We start from the raw sequence: 17,158 nt of genomic DNA on the forward strand, positions 1-17,158 counted from the left end.
CTTATAACAGCGCAAACAGCGGGGTAAAAAAGGACTGCAGACTCAGCCAAACGAGCAGCACTTCTTGGACGTCCTTGTTATCTTACTTATCTGCCCTTCCCAGGAAGCTCCTTGCCTGATCAGCACCTGTTCTCTCATTCCCATACTGAGAGACAGTTTGACAAGTACTTACTTATAATTTGTTCAGTACTTACTTATAATTTGTTCAAACTAACAAAATACAGAAAGCTAATTTATTATACATCTACAAACTCTGAAAGAAGGTCTTCCCACTGCCTGGGTGACAGCAGAACTTGAGTATGAGTAGGGAAGCATACCAGCCCTGCTTCTACACATGTACCTTTTAGGGAATGGTCTATAATACTGATTTACTCTAGGGAAATTACAAAAAAATTCCACCAGGCTGGTATCAGTTCAGCAGAGCCCCATAACCTATACTGGAACCTGAACTGTGTTTGGATATGCCTTGCTTTCAACTGAGGTTACCGAAGAGAGGCCTTTAGGATTATTTTGCTTGGAAGAAATGTAACTGCTACATGTGGACCGCCACAAGTATTTGACCATCCTAGTTCTTTACCCACAGATGTAATTACTGTATTTATAGCTGAATTGAATGGGGGTTTTCTATTCAAAATTTTACATCCTGATGTGTCAAAATTTCCAGGGCATAAAATTTTGCAAGGCCAAGTGGGAAAAAGGAGAATTAAATTCTGTAAGACAGTGTCCTAGATACTAATTTGGGGGGAGAAGTATCAGAATTATTTTGTATAATGTGGTAGTGTCACCCAGCACCAGAGGTATTTAATTAACATCTATTTTATTCTATTACATCTTACTTGAAGCTGAAAATCATGCATGAAGAATTTTTCTCGAATCCTCTTAGTTTAAGCTAATCAAGTGTCTAATGCTTGATAGCTGGAAAAATTAAATTGCAAATGTGTTCTTAAAAAGAAAAACTAATTCATTTATAATGAAAATTACTGGAAGAAAATAAACCCCCCTACAGATATAGTATACATATTCTTAATCTCAGTTTTAGGGTCCACATTCACAGTGACTCCTGATGCTACCATAAAAAAAATAGTATTTTTTTTAAATTGAATAAAATGCAAGATTTATGATCTTTTCTTAATACATATAAGCCAACAGTGAAAAACATCCAGCACCACCAAATACTTTGTTTTTTAAAGAGTACACATAAAACAGTGTAAGTTACAAAATTAGAACAGAATACAAGAATCCACTGTCTGCCAAAAAGGAAAAGAGGGTCTACACAGGGCTACCCAGGCATTTTTCAGCTGTGCATTTTATCAGAGGATGTCAATTAGTTAAAACCAAAACTGTAGAATAACACTAGTTTCAATGGTTTGTGTGTAGGAAAAGGTTTCCTCAGTCAAGAATGACATTTCTGGCATCCATCCACAGACCACCCTGGAAGCTCAGGCTCTCCCATCACCGCCTAAATCAGCGTCTGTGCCTGGGTGCCGGTCCCAGCCAGCTGCCTAGTGCTGTGCTGGGGCACTTTGCAATCAATACCTGAAGTTTCAACGTGACAGTTAAATACATTCTGAATGTTTCTACAGCTCAGGGCTTAGGTCAGTCAACAAAGAGGAAGACTCTGATTCAAGCCCTGTCTTGAATTCCCTTCCACTTAATATTACCTGCAAAATGTTCCTTAATTTGAATTATCAAAAGAAAAAAGAAACAAGAAAATATTCTGGCACATTTTAAATGAAACTAATTTTGGAGAAGCTTGCAATGGGAAAAGTTCATACAAGTTTGATGAAAGAGTGTTTAATGGTACATCTGTGTGCAGATGGAAAATGCTTTGGGGAATCTGTACTGTGAAAGGAGGTTTTCTCCAGTGCTTGGTCTTGCATCCTGTCTGATTGGATACCACATCAGACAACAGAGGCCGCAGCTAGTGGCCTGTGGATAAAAACAAAAGAAACTAAAACCAAAGAAGCAAAGCAGTACATAGACACAGACAGTAGAAATGAGAGGAGTGACATTACAGTGAGGGATGACACTGTAAGTGTATGCAGAAGTAGAAAGATATTTTCACATCTTTTTGTCTCAGTTCTCCATGTATAGAATGAGGATAAGTAGGTGTGGATTTCTTACAGTGGGATGGACAAAGGGAAGTACAGGTTTGTCTTAACTGAACCCTCCCCTCTTTCCTCACAGCCCCCATGTCCCTATAAGCGCTGCTGGCTGTGACACATGTGCTGTGCTGTCATGGGATGTGTTTGCACCTCATGAGCTGCACACCCTTCTCATTCACATCCCTTCTGCATTCAACCCCATACTTACATTTGCACATCTTCGCAAAGTGCAGTTGAAGATCTGCAAATAAAACTGTTCCTACAGAAATGTTGTTTGCATTACAACAAAGCTCTACTGCTAAATTGTTGTTTCCTAGCATTCAAGATCATGGTACATTAATTCTTCTACTTAAAGGTTTTTGGTAAATAAACGAAAGCTGAAGAACAGTCATTAAAAATGTCTATGTTGACATGCTCTAAGTACAAAAAAGTTTATTTTCTCTTTTCTAATCTGCTAACGACTTCTATCTGAAAAACTGGATTTGTTATAGCAGTGGAAGACTGACATTAATGAACCTCATCTTTTAATAATGCTATTCACTTCACTATCTCAATTCTCACGTTTGCTCTTGAATGTTCAGAATGTCTGTCAAAGTTTGTTGTCCAGACTTCTAGTGGATGAGTGTTTGTCATAACTTTGTGTTTGTCAAGACTGGTAAATCTTTGCAGAGTTCTAGGAAATATGCAGAAGTGTTTTATGCTGATGAAAAATATCCTGATGATGTAGCACTGAAACAATTCTCTGAATGGAGTTATCAATAAAAGGCCACAAGACCTGTGTCTGCATCAGGACTTCACCAGCACTGCCAACACCTACCCCTGCTACTTTCTAACAGCAGTGCATGTGTATTGGCCAATTATCCTGTGAGCTAGTTACAGCTTAAAAGAATATAAAATGGGAACAGAATTTTTAAAAATAATTCAGAAGAAAATACTGGGCCAAGTGAAATCAGTATGAGGATGGGAAAATGACAACAGAGATAGTTATTCCAAAATAATTTTGAATCACTGCCAATCAGCCTCCTTAGATATCTGGATCATTCAACACTCCAAAATGTTGCCCTAGAGTACATGAAATATACATCTTTCTGTTTTCTTCTAAAAATGAAATATTTTTTCCATTTTCTATGCGAATGTAGCAACAGTTAGTATTGATACAGAACTCATATTTTCCCTCAGAGACAATATTTCTGGTATGTGCAATTTAATTTATTATTTTAAACTTCAGAAAAAAGTAAACACATTAACAGCAAATTACCATGCAACAGTAGCACTACTGACTTGTTTGCTATTATGCAGATGGAAATTAGTGTCCTTTGTTACTTTCCATTATAAACCAGCAATTAACCCTTTTTCACACAATGAAGTTTATTTAAAAAAAAAAAAAAGTATCATTAAATTGATAGTATGCAATTAGTGAAAGAGTTTTTCAGATTAGATGCCAAGTTTTAGAGTGGACATGAAAATTAAATGAACTTTGGGAAGAATTAACTTACACATCCAAACCCCAGTGTCACTATATATTCTTTGCATACCTCTTTTCCACTTCAGTTGGGTACAGTATGTTTCTTCATTTTATGCTTAAAACTACCTTTAAACTCCCTGTATACTGATGGACAGACTCTGATTTCTCTGGGTTTTGCATTTATTGCTTTATGCATTAAAAATATTCCTACCACGTATTATGTAAGTAGAGATACAACCTAATTAAGCCTGCCAGTTAGATGATCCCATTTTCACTTGATTATAACTCAGCACTTACTCCAGCCCTCCAACACAGTAGAAATCCATACCTGTGGATGGAGAACTAGAGTCTGATTAGTCAGTAAGAAATCTGTATCAATACACTCTCACCCCCTTCGGCATTAGCAGCAAACTAATACACTCTCAGTGTAGCTTGTGGGCCAGCTGTCTAGTTTAAGAATTCAAGTCTCCAACATCCCTAAAGACGCTGTGAGACGAGGGGTTTGCAGTAGTACAGTCTATCACAGCTTCTTTGTCTCTTAAAAGAAATAAGGAATTGTCTGCAGTAGCCTACTTTATAAGCATACCGAGGTTGCAGAGTCAAGCACTTGCAAGTTGGGAAATGCCAGACTTACCCAGTTGTCTGTGTAAATTTAATTTTCCCCTCTCTACATTCATATCTATGCATTGTGATATAAATTTTAATTACCCCATTGGATACTATTTTTTGCACATGACACCGCTCAGCCCACCACATAAATGCAGAAGGGGGCTGAGTTAACGTTGTACTGACAGTCATAAAAATGCCATTTTCAATTTGCAAGTGCTTGACTTTGCAAGCAAAGTTACATTCTTTTGACACAAATCTGAATAAAATTTGAATTATATAAACATACATAGATTTGAAGGAATAATGCAGCAAGAGGGAGATGAATTATTTATATATGACTGGTATCAATGCAATTAATAAGAATAGCAGGAGGTGTTAATATCTACGTAGCTGAATATACTTTAAAAACAAAAAGTCATCATCATAATTTAGATATTTCAAAACATCTCACAAACCCATTGCATTATTACTTTTGACCTTAACCCTTCCAAGATAATCTGCAGAAACTGCAGTGTAACAAAGATAATGAAGACCAAAAAGGAAAACTTGTAAGCACTAAAATGTGTTGCATATTCTTCTGGTTTAGCATATTCTGAAAAGGAAAAATACCTGTCCTTTTGTAAAAGGTGAGTGGGTGTCTTTCTAAGATGCAGTGGGGATCTAGAGATGCATTGATTCTACAAAAATATCTGTATGTAAAAGACATAACTAAAAAAAGAATCAGTAACTGACCTGAGAGATGCACTAATGTTAAAAGCTCCAGCCCTATGGCATAGTCAGTCATCCAGAAAATTGAGGTTATATTTAGTTTACATTTTCATGCTTTTATTAGCAAAAATCAGCTATAGCTAAAAAAATCACTACCAGGCTAAAAACTGTTATTTCAGATTAAATGAATTTTTAAAATGATATTTTCTTGTTTATGCACAGAAGTGAATCTAATGTTTACCCCAATTTACAAATCTCCTTCAGATTCAGAGCCATACAACTGATGTCACATCAAAGTGTAGTTCCTTTTGTCTCATCGCTTCTTGCTATGATGCAGCATGTTGTAATTAACTTCACTACCATACAAAAACATTATGGAAATGTAAATAAAAAGGTTCTCATTTGGAAAACAAATCCCCACTGTTGATCTGTTGTTTTACGTACAGAGCTGTATTCTGTTTCAAACATTTGCCTTCAGACAAAGAAAATAACCAAGATATTTTTTTTTTCTCTTACCATGGATACCAAGGTTCTACTACATACAAAAAATGGATCAAGAATAAATAGTAATCGAGTAGATGATAGCTAACGATACAATCATGTGAAATAAGAGCTCAGTTCTTTGTTTCTCATAACACTGAACAGCTTATTTCTTTTCTTTCTAGATAGCTGCTCTGAAGGAAGTTTTCTAACAGTCTCTATAAAGCCAGCAGGAATTTCTAAACAAGCAGCTGGTTTTTTATTAGAAATATTACTAAATTATAAAGAGGGTCTTATGTCACAGTCATTCCACTACTTTTTTTAAATAAATTGTTCCATCTTCCAAGACCACAAAAAAAAAAAAATCAATCCAAAGCACTGGAGACTGGATTCAGTCTTCATTAATTGCTTCCATGCACTGCTGCTCCCTGAATTCACAAATTTGCCCTGTCAGCACCAAAATCTAGAATATTTCTCCTCAGCCAAACCCGCTGCTTCCTGTTCCATTTCCTGGAGTCCAGCCCCATTGCCAGCCATCACCCACACAGTTATGAGGCCACTTCTTCCATGGTTTCCAAAAATGCAAGTAGCAAATTCACCCTCCTCTCTGAAAAAGGACAACTCTTTTGGGAAGCAAATTTAATGCAGGACATTAAGTAAACTGATGCTGTCATTAGTGCAAATGTCAAGTTCATTATAGCAGATGTTTCAGCTGAAGATTGCTACACGTTAAAATCTCAAAACAAATGTGCAGAGCATTCACCATTTGACTTAGCGTGTCTGCTTCCATGCTCTCAAGAGTGACCAAAAAGCGACTCCGGGCATCATTGCCCCGTCCTTACGTAGCAGAGTCAGTTTTCTGGATGGGATGTTCCTGAAACGCGTCTTGCTCCCTGGCTGCTAAGGGCTGCTTTCACCAGTGCTTGGGCATGCAAGATGGTGCTAAAGTACAGAATGCAAAAATCACTGCTAATGTAGGTAGAGATTGAGAAGAGCTCATCAATAGTAAGGAACCTATATCATACTGCACACGTTGTTACAGAAACATCTTCATTTGGAGGAATGGGGGGCGTGATTCTAATAAATTAGGCTATTTCCTATAAGCATTTCAGTCCTGGAATGGACCTGCTTTCAGTGTCTCTGCACAGAGAACAGCAGGTGAAGTCCATTATTAAGAACAGTGATTTCCGAGGCTCTTGCAATTCTCTACCCAAATCTAGAACACAAAATACTTTCCTGCCTATCAGGCCCAAAGTGATTTGCTGTTAGAATAACTGTCAACAATAATTAAAAAGATAGAACAAACTCTGTCTTTAAAAAATATATTAAAAAAATTACAGGTAGGTTTTGAAAAGTGACTTCTAAACATCCTTCCTAAGATTGCAAATCAGTTTTTCTATAGCAGTCTTAGTTTGATTATAGGAATTTCCAAAACGCAGCTGAAACTCTTCGAAAAACACGAACAGTCTGAAACAGATTAATCAAAAAAACCTCTAGATGATCATATGGAATCCACACTGCGGGATCTCCTCAAACTTACACAGGCCACAGTATATGGAGTCAGACAAATACTGCTTTAGAGAGCAAAAGACTTTGTCATAGCCTTATTCCCATGTACCTGTAAGCTTATGCATCTTTTGTGCTTAAAATGCCCCTCCTCTACCCTTCCTGGAATATGCCAGCCAGAAAACACTTCACACAACAACTGATTGCAGAAGACGTTTTGTCTCAGGATGAGAGTTCTGTGGATGAACAAGAGATTTAGGAGCCTACACATGACAATGAAACAAACATTTATACACAAAAGGTGACCCAGTATCAAATATCTGTTGATAGGAAAAGGCTAAAGAAAGAAGCACCAGAGGCATAAGGAAAGATAAGAGAAAGAAGCTGTAATTTATAGGCTTGGAGACCAGAATTAAAGCAACAGTTCAAAAGCAATCTGCACTTTAAAAAATCTTAGCAATTTCATTTAACGTATAATTTCAGCTGACTGAATAGAAAAAATCTGTAGTCTTGAAAACATTCTTGCTGAAGTCTGAACATGTATTTGGCTCTATTCAGACCAGCCTCACATGCACTCTTAAAAGTTCTGTCCGTGTTCTTGCACATCGAGTTGCAGAATCCTAGCAGGTCACAAGTGAACACAGGAATACATCATTTGTTGCTATTTGACGCTTACAGCTTTACTGTTGTCAAATGTATACTTAATAAATTGTTTCTGTTCTTCTAAGACTATTACATTGTCTACTTCACAGTATCACTAAAATTTACTCCAATCAATGAATTTTTCATGCAATAATCCAATAAAAACATGTATTTTATATTTAGCAGTATGAGAACGTTTCAAAATTAATCCATCCAGAGCAGAGTCAAGGATTTAATGTACATAATTCTGTTCTGGGAGAGCAAGAAAGCATGACTGAATTTTCTTTTTACAAGGTGTATGCATTTATGACACCGTAAAAGAAGAAATAAACTAATTTTATTTCATAACTGAAAACAAGTTCTCAGTTGAGCAGCTTTCATTGAGCCAGCACATCTAACAAAATACATTATCAATGAAAATAAGATTACTTCATAATCCAACCTTTTTTTTCTCCTGAACTACTCTAATGTCTCTCACTTTATAGCTGTGTGAATACATACTTCCCATGAGAGAATAAATTCCCACTTCTTTTTTCTGCTACAGAGATGACCTGCAAAGAATAAATACTTGTTGTTCGAGGGTTTTTTTATTTCTGATAGAGATGGGTTTGTCTGGAAATTGCTCAAATCCCACTGATACTTATTTTTTCCAACAGTGGAGAGTCCCTTTGACCTGTTCATTCTTTCCCTGGAAATCACAAATGATTTACTTTAGATGCTGAAACTCCTTAAGCCATAATAATAATAAAACAAAACTTAGAATAAGAAACACTTTGACGTCATTCATTTGAACAGAAAATCACTCCTTGAGAATAAAAGATTGCATAATTTCAAGCTCTCCTCTACTAAAGAAAACCACTACAGACAGGGAAAAAAAAAAAAAAAATTACTTAAATGTGAAATTCAAACACAAAATTATTTTGCCTGCCTTTAAAGTGAAGTGCTTTACAGTCACACCTTTTTCTGGACTGCAAAAAAGAATGAAGGATGACAGTTTTTTACTTGTAGTGTGTGTGTGTATGCTGGTTGTTTTTTTTTTCTTTTAGCGCATTCATACTTACTCTATACATCCTTTCCTTTAACAATACTTGTTGGGTCTGACCTCTGTGTGTAGTTTTCATTGAGATAAAAGGATAGTGTATGCTGCAAACTTTCACTGCTTTAGACTTTCCTGAGTGTAAAGAACTCAGTCAGTACCAGCTCTTCAGCTCTCAGGAAAAGTGATGTTCTGCAAGAGTCAGCCTTCTGCTTAAACGAAAAGTGGTCTGGCAGCCACAAACAGAATCATTTTTGCAGCTTTATAACTATTTTTAGACACTTAGGCATGGAGCTATCACCAGTGGTGACAATGCTCATTTTCTATCTCTCTTGATTACAGATGTGAACAGAAAAAGTCTTCCTGAAGGGATTCTTCTGTCAATGAACAAAAAGAGAGCTTTCCTGGTACCTCAAATGTGAGGGGATGTCTCAGTTCAGCAAGCATGAAGCTTAGCAAAACAAATTGGCAGTTAATTTCCAGACTTAACTGAAATTCAAACAACACTCTGGGGCTCTAAAAAGGATCGTAATAGAGACCCTGTTCTGAAAAGAAAAAAAAAAAAAAAAAGGAAACCCAAAGTACATGAAAGATCAGCTTGGAGGAATGGCTTTCTTCTACCATCCTGCTGGAAGTCATGACATAGATTCAAAGGGCTGGTACATTAATGATGTAAGGACCAGATTAATGTCCCACAGCAGGACTGGTTTTTTTGTTTGTTTTTTTTTTTTACCAGGACCAAAGGAAGAAATGCACAGAAGAGGAGACTCCAAACAAATCCCTAAGGGATCTTAGCATGGAAAAAGAATAAGTTCTCCATGTATAGGAAGTATCTAGATATAGCTGCTAATATACTTTCATAGAAGTGCTGGAGAAGTTGCCATCATGATAAGCAATGCAGAACAAAGCTGTATGAAAGGGGGAGACTGATGTAGACACAGACTACGCAGAAAATCTGGATTTACTTAGAGGAAATGCCCCTGCTATTAATCCTTCCCTTCCTAACTGGGGACTGGCAAGAGTAGTCTAGTCCCTATAGCCCTCCAGCTCCTGGACTATAAAAGTAAAGTAGAGGCTCAGTGAAGAATGGTCTTTTAGCCTTTTAACATAAAGAGGAAAGGATCTAGACAGCAAAAATGTCTTGGTCAGCTGGCAGTAGCATAATCATTCAAACTGCATCTTTCTTTACACTGCATAGAGCATTATCAGAGTAGGCACCTGAGAAACAGGTTTATCAGAATCTCTAGGGAACTAAAAATGTATTTAACAGGAAAACTGAAACAGAAACCTGATTCTTCCTGTTGGCGTCAAGGCAAAGTTAAAAACAGTGACATCCCAGCCTGACAGTAATGATTCAGTAGTTCAAAATAACTCAGGCTGAACACTAAAGCTAAATATATACTAATAAAAAAATCCCTTGTTCAAATCACCACGTTAATAGAGTGGTCCAAGAAAGGTCCAATGGATTCCACATCTTTAGCATACACTGGATACGGTATATCTGCTGTCTGTTTCAGAAGTGAGCTTTTTACAGGTTCAGAGCACAAACCGCTCTTCCTTCTCAGGCAAGGGTCCTCCTGATGCACAGGGTCATCATCTATAAACTTCCAAACTTCAAAAAAATGACACATTTTTTTTTAATTGGGTGTAATCACCTTTCCCTCTCTCAGCAGTTGCCATTGTGTAGCACCTTTGGAGAAGCTACTGATACAAGGACCTGCTAATGAAGCAGATTCTTATGAGAAAGATTTCTGGAAAGATACAGGGAAGGGGATGGCTGATGAATGAAAGCTGGGCAGAATAACCACACTGAGGCCGATTTAATTGTGTGATTGTTGGTTTAGATAGCAATTCAAGAGGTGATCCCCAAACAGTTGTTTATTTAAAGAGTTTGTTAATGAAAAGGGGTTTAAATTGTGTGTTGAATTTGTTCATAAAGACTGCATGGACAGTGCAGGCAAATGCTAGTGATAAGTCAGAATTTCAAAGTCAGTTTATGTTTGGAATGTCCCAGAAAACAGACAATGGGGCCAGTTACTTTGCATGGCAAGGAACAGCTGTAAAGGCAGAAAAGGGATTCCTCATTAGCGAGGACTACAGTCATAGGCTTGCCATCACCCTGCAATCTCTAGCCATATAAAAAGCTTTTCATATGGAAGGGCTGGAGTGATCTTTAGTTACAGACTGTTTTTACCAATTTACATCCTAAAAAAACTTTCTTCCTTGAAGATGGTGAATATGGAATCCCAGTTATAAGAATTCATTGATGTGGCTTTCTAAGAGGCTATAGAATCAATGAGGAGTGAGGAAAAGGGCTTCTCTCTTACTTTTCTCACCAGTGTTAAGGTTACTACTTGTGCAGAGTTCCAAGCATTTGCTCCTTCAGGGAACAAGACAGAAATAAGAATCAAATTCTTGCCTCTCTTGTAATAACAAAAAGCAGTAATCACAGGCCCATCAATGCCATAACATAGAATAGAAAGATAATGGAACTGATAGATAATGGAATTTATAATAGAAAATTGTGGTAGAAAATGGAATTTGTGCTGTGTGCTAGACCAGCTTGGAAGCACAGTAAAAATAGTATGATGTCTTAATGAAAGAAAAAGTCAACTACTGACAACTTAAGCACACAGTAGAACAAAACAAAACAGCATCTCCATAATTCATAAAACCACAATAATATCCTAAAATAATGAAATAGTATTACAGAATAAATATTAATGTAATAAAACAAATACTGTAGAGTTGAGGAGAAACTTCATTTAACTGAGAAAATACTGTCAAATAGGTGGCTCAGCAAGTGGCTTGAATATCATCCTTTCTCCTAGCATTCAAGGAAAAAAAATGTGGATTTTTTTAGAACAGCTTTGCAAGCAACAGATTTTTATTTTCAAGTTTAAATTCATGTGAGACATTGGGAAAGGAGAAACAAAACACTGCATTACTAATGCCTGTGCTTAAAATCCAGGGAGGACTCTTGCAACTCACAAACTTGTTCATGTGCAAGTTGGCTTTCTTTGGCTCAAGGAAAAGAAGAAAGAGATTCTAGGTAGAATACTATGAACTACAAAATAAAGGTGGAGAACAAAACAGAACAGTTTAAATTGGAATAGTCTGGAAAGGAGACTGTGGCAATTTTCTAGTGGCTGTTTCTGCATCCTGTTTCTGAAGCTGAAGTTTTATTCATTGGCAGCCTTCCTGCAGCTCATACCTGTAGTACCTTGGGCACAGGACACAGCTGTGTTTTTCCTCTCACCTATCACAGGACACTCAGCTGGTAGCCGTAGACATCATTAAGCTGTTCATTTGCTGAGAAGGTCCTAACTGAACTGGAAAAAGCAGGACGCTGCTCTATGTTCTCATCACGTGAAGATGCCAAGTGACATGCACTGCATATTGGAGTCATAATACAAACAAGGAGTGCTAGACCTTGCAGTCAGCAAGATGCATAATTGTGTGACAACAATGTGTGTCTGTTAAACTGTAGAAAGTGATATGTAATGCCAGAATCTTGCATGAAAGGGGAAAGTCATTATGAAAATATGCAGGTATATTGTCAAAAGACTTTTTTGCTTAAAATATATTCAGAAATTGTAAATGCTTTGTATAATACCATTTTTCCATGCATTAGAATTTGTTTTACTGGCGAACACTAAGGAATGCATTTCTATTCCCTGACATTTGATAATAACCAAGAAGTAATGATACTAATCAGTGTTAATTCCTGCTATTAGAGATCACAGACTAAATCACAGCATTATGCCATACAGACAATAGGCAACATTGTTACAGAAAGACACTTAGCACTTAAAAAAAAAGTAGTATACTTTCTAATGATTGTCTAATGAGAGATAGTTTATGTTGAATCTATAAGTACATAAATTAATAATTACTTAACACAAACACATTTATTTTGAAAAACTGGCAAAATCTTTGCTAGAAATTCACATACTGTCAGGACAAGAAGAACGATGAGGATCAGAATGAGTCCAGAAGGCCACAAAGATGATCAGGGGGCTGGAGCACTTTCCCTGTGAAGACAGGCTGAGAGAGTTGGGGTTGTTCAGCCTGGTGAAGAGAAGGCTCCACAGAGACCTTACAGCGACCTTCCAGTACTTAAAGGGGGCTACAGGAAAGGTGGGGAGGGACTCTATCAGGGAGTGCAGTGACAGGATGAGAGGTAATGGCTTTAAACTGAAAGAGGGTAGATTTAGATTAGATATAAGGAAGAAGTTCTTCATGATGAGGGTGCTGAGGCACTGGAACAGGTTGCCCATAGAAGGTGTGGCTGCCCCCTCCCTGGCAGTGTTCAGGCCAGGCTGGACGGGGCTTTGAGCAACCTGGTCTGGTGGAAGGTGTCCCTGCCCATGGCGGGGGGGTTGGGACTAGATGGTCTTTAAGGTCCCTTCCAACCCAAACCATTCTGTGTTTCTATGATAAGAACACCAAGTAAGTGTTTTAGAAGTGGCAAGGTTGAAGTGGGAAGAGGGACAGGAGAAATTAAAACCATCCACCAGTGCAAGCCTAGGGAATGAGGGCCCAGAGAAAACAGGCAACACAAGTTCCAGAGACCAGGGCTTAAGTGAGGAGATTTCTAAGGGCTAATTCTACCGAAGTGGACCAAAGTGCCTCCACTATAACTCCAGTAAAAACATCTTAATGTATTTTTAGCTCTTGCATTTAGTTATCTACTTAAAAGAACGAGAGGACTTGTTAGCTTACTTAAAATTTAACTCATGTTTTGCCTTGCTGGGCCTGGGGATTGAAGTCTGAAGACTATTTCTTTTCAGTGAAGCAGTGTGTATGGATATGTGTGCCCATGTTTGTTTGGAAAGAAATAATAGAGTTTGGAGTGGGAAAAATTACTTTTTTCCTTTTTTGACTGCTGTGTTTCTTCTATTGATTGAAAAGGGAACAAGCACAGAAGATAAGTTATTTTGGACATTAGATTTTAATACCAGATAAAGAGAATAATGCTCCCTGTAAATTAATATCAAAATAAAATCCTTATTTAGTTATTTTTAATTAGCAGAGGGCATATTTTAAGAGTGATCACTACATGCCACAGAGGTGTCTGAAATAAGCAGATATTTACTGAGATCTCCTTAAGAAATCCTGCAGCATGGAATTTCTTTTTTTTTTCTTTTTTTTTTTCTTTCATGGATTTAACAAAGAAAAAGGGTCTGAATGGGATCACAGAAATGTAGGTCTTTCCTCCAGAGCCTGAGCTTTGGTATTTTGCTCTAAGGATTCAGATTCTGATGATACTGTCTGAGAGTTTATCTACTCAGAAAAATTCTACCAAATAAGCTAATAGCAAGTTGAATTCCCACATGAATCATTTTATTCAAGCTTCTATGGTTTTACAGTTAAGTCTGAACCATCTCAGAAGTGAGAGAAGCAAAACCAAAACAACACCTTCCTATACTGGAAAAAGACTATACATTTAGCATGTGGCAGTAATGGCTAAGATAGATGTTAGATTCTATAGATTTAAAATCACATCCATATAAAAATTAATATCTAAATATATATTTCTTCCCTTGATATACTTAACTGCCCAAGTGTGATGGCAGGATTTAACAAAAATGATATTTTTTTTCTTTCTGCAGAGAAATATCCAAAGGAGATGTGTTCAGTGACTGGGTGATATTTTGTTAAAAAACCTTTTGAGAAATACTGAGAAGGACTTTTCAGCTATTTTCAAAAAAGACGCTTTAATATTTTGACATGAAGATTCCTGTTACCTAACCTGAAGAGAAGTAGCAAAGTTGTCAAAAGGAATGACATACTTTTATCTAAAAAAATGACATCCAGATAAAACCTGTGGTATGTGTATATTGCCTCAGAACTTAATATTACAATAGCTCTCATAGTTACCCAGATAATTTTATAGGTTAATCAAAGGGTTCCTAAAGTCTGTATGTTCTTCATATTAGCTCTTGTCAATGATTTGAGGTCAAAAAGTCACCGAACCCTCCCAACATAGCATCTCCAGAAGTTGTGGAAGTAAAATAAATAGTGTAAATTATGCAAGTATTCTGCTAACATGGAATTGAGATAACGTTTGTCTGAAATTAATAAATTAAATGAAGTAGTAACTAACTGAAAAGTAATACATCACATACTGAAAATGAAGATGGCAAGTAGTATGAGCAAATGAAGAGTTTCTTTGTGTGGAGGGTGATTGCATTACGGAACAAGTGACTGAGGCCAGCAATTTAGCTGACATTTATTAGTTTAGGAAGGAGTTAGCAACAAACATGAAGCAAAAATTATATTTTTGTTAGTTTGTAATAGAGACATACTGATCTCATATTTCATAAATATAACTATTTTCTGAGCTAGTCTTTTCCTAGCATTTACCAAGTCTGTGTTCTTATGCATTAGAAATTTGTAGCAAAACATGCTAAAATATTATTAGCTTGTAGCACCCTGAAATTGGCTAACATAACACTTTTTACGTCCAGAAACTATCAACTTATTTGGAGTTGTATTTGGAAAAAAATGACCTTTCAAGCTAAATACGCACACATTTTTGCCTGATTAATTCTATTTAAAGCTGTTTAAAATTCATTAAATTAAAATTTATTTTAAATTTTATGCTTGTAGTTAGGAGGCAAAATATACTATCAGCTATTCCATACTCTACATTGCAAAGGCAACCACGCTATCATCAAAAATGGGATAAATCAGGACATGGTTTGAGGGTTTTTTTCTCTCTGTACCTCTAGCAACAACTACCTCCATAAGGTGCATCTGTAAGAGGTTCTGAGGCTTTCCAGGGCATGCACAGGTGATGCCACTGTGCCACAATGTCTTTCTGCTGTTGTTCTGGTATGACAAGCATGAGTTGCCTGATGGCTCAGGTGTAAGGACTTAGAATTCCAGATACTCCTAAATTATTCTGTGTCTGGATATGTTTATTTTGAAAAACTGCACTGTTCTGTTAAAGCCATATTTCAAAGAAATATTTGAGTAAATATAGCTATTCCCATGTTACTTAAGTCTGGAGAATACAGAGATTTCATTCGTTTGTAGCTCAGCTATGTGACAAACCTTAGAATAAGACAGGTTATTATATTCTACAGTTTGATTCCATGTCTTGTCTTGAAAACTGTTAGCAATTGAAAATCAGCATAAAAGGGAAGGATGGGGAGATGATTGCTTCCAATTTCAAGCAATGCCACTCCTACCTAAAAGCTCTGTTCTTCCTTCTCATCTAGAATTTGAACACCATTAGTTTCTGAAACATGAAAAGAATCTAAAACGAAACAACTAAGCTTGATATTATCAGGACCTGTAATACATTAGAAGCCTTAAAACAAAAATGGAACATTTTATGAATAATAATATGAAGTGTCCTACTTTTTTTTTTTTTTTAATGTTTATACTTCTGTTAAGACCATGGGAAAACAGTTACCTTAAAGAACATTAATTGAAAACAGTTCTTAATCCATATTTTTTAGTTTTGCAAAGGGATCTCCTGTCAGACTTGCCAATAAACTTAGAGTATAAACTTTTTTTTACTTTTTTACTTAAACTTGTTAATTATTATTGTCTATTCCCTCCTTCAAAGTCTGTAAGCAGAGTTTATTCATAAACAGGGTGGGAATTTCTTCCCAGTTTATTTTGGTTTTCTACAGTTAATGTGATTCCAAGCGTTCAACACAAGTCATGCACTTGCCTCCCCAGTCTCTTTTTCAGTTGTACAGGAACCACCTAGCAAAAATATAAGCATATGTTCAGCCATTTTGGAAAGCATTTTGCCAACACTGATACAGACCCCAAAATTATTCAAAATTTGTAAAACATATATGAGATGCAGTTAAGATAACACCAGTAAAAAATAATAACTTGCATTGAAAGTTCCCTCCCAAATCTTCCAAACCTACAACAGGGCAAATGAATCAGTGGCTTGGGGGCTAACTTTCTACTGGGAGCTAGAAAGATTAGAAAGTCATATATATGCTGTACATTCAACAGGTGCAGGCTATATAGACTGTAAAAATTGCTCATGGTTATGAAATTTTCCTTAAAATCCAGAACACAAATAAACTACACACTAAAGTACTCAGAAACTTCTGTTCTGTATACCGTCTAGAGGCATATATACATAATTTTGAAAGCATGGCATCCTCTAAAGAAAACTATAAAGAGTTACTACCTATAATACTTACATGAAACTGAAACCAATCACATCTGCAGTTGCAATTAAATCACTATCATACAATACTATGTCAATGTATTGTTCTGCTGCACTTTATAATAAGATATTTTCAGATAGCTTTCTTAATGTACAAGTAACACCCACAGTTACTTCTCTGTGGAAATCTTTGGTGTTCATGAGTTAAGACAGACAGGAAATACGGAACGGAGATAAGTAGAATCAGCTATAAAATATAACAGTTGAAAAATAACTTTGAATTCTAAAACTAACAAGAGTGGGATTTTGGCAACTGCAGGAAAAAGCGTTTGTTTTTTTAAGAACAGATTTTAAGTCATTCTAACTTCCATTTTCTGTTAAGTTTCACAAATGCCTATGGGCACATGCTGTTATTTTGAAAAAGGTCACATCCATGTAGAAATTTCAGCTGGTGTTGC

At 36.5% G+C, this 17,158-nt stretch overlaps 1 protein-coding gene across 1 annotated transcript in view; it reads right to left on the bottom strand.

The window, feature by feature from the left end:
* The window catches only part of PRKN (parkin RBR E3 ubiquitin protein ligase), a 746,949-nt gene that overhangs the window by 597,549 nt on the left and 132,242 nt on the right, over nucleotides 1-17,158 (bottom strand). The window lies entirely within an intron of this gene.

The sequence above is a fragment of the Athene cunicularia genome (assembly GCF_003259725.1).
Source record: "Athene cunicularia isolate RWA chromosome 3 unlocalized genomic scaffold, athCun1 chr3_part1, whole genome shotgun sequence".
In the NCBI taxonomy this organism is placed as follows: domain Eukaryota; kingdom Metazoa; phylum Chordata; class Aves; order Strigiformes; family Strigidae; genus Athene; species Athene cunicularia.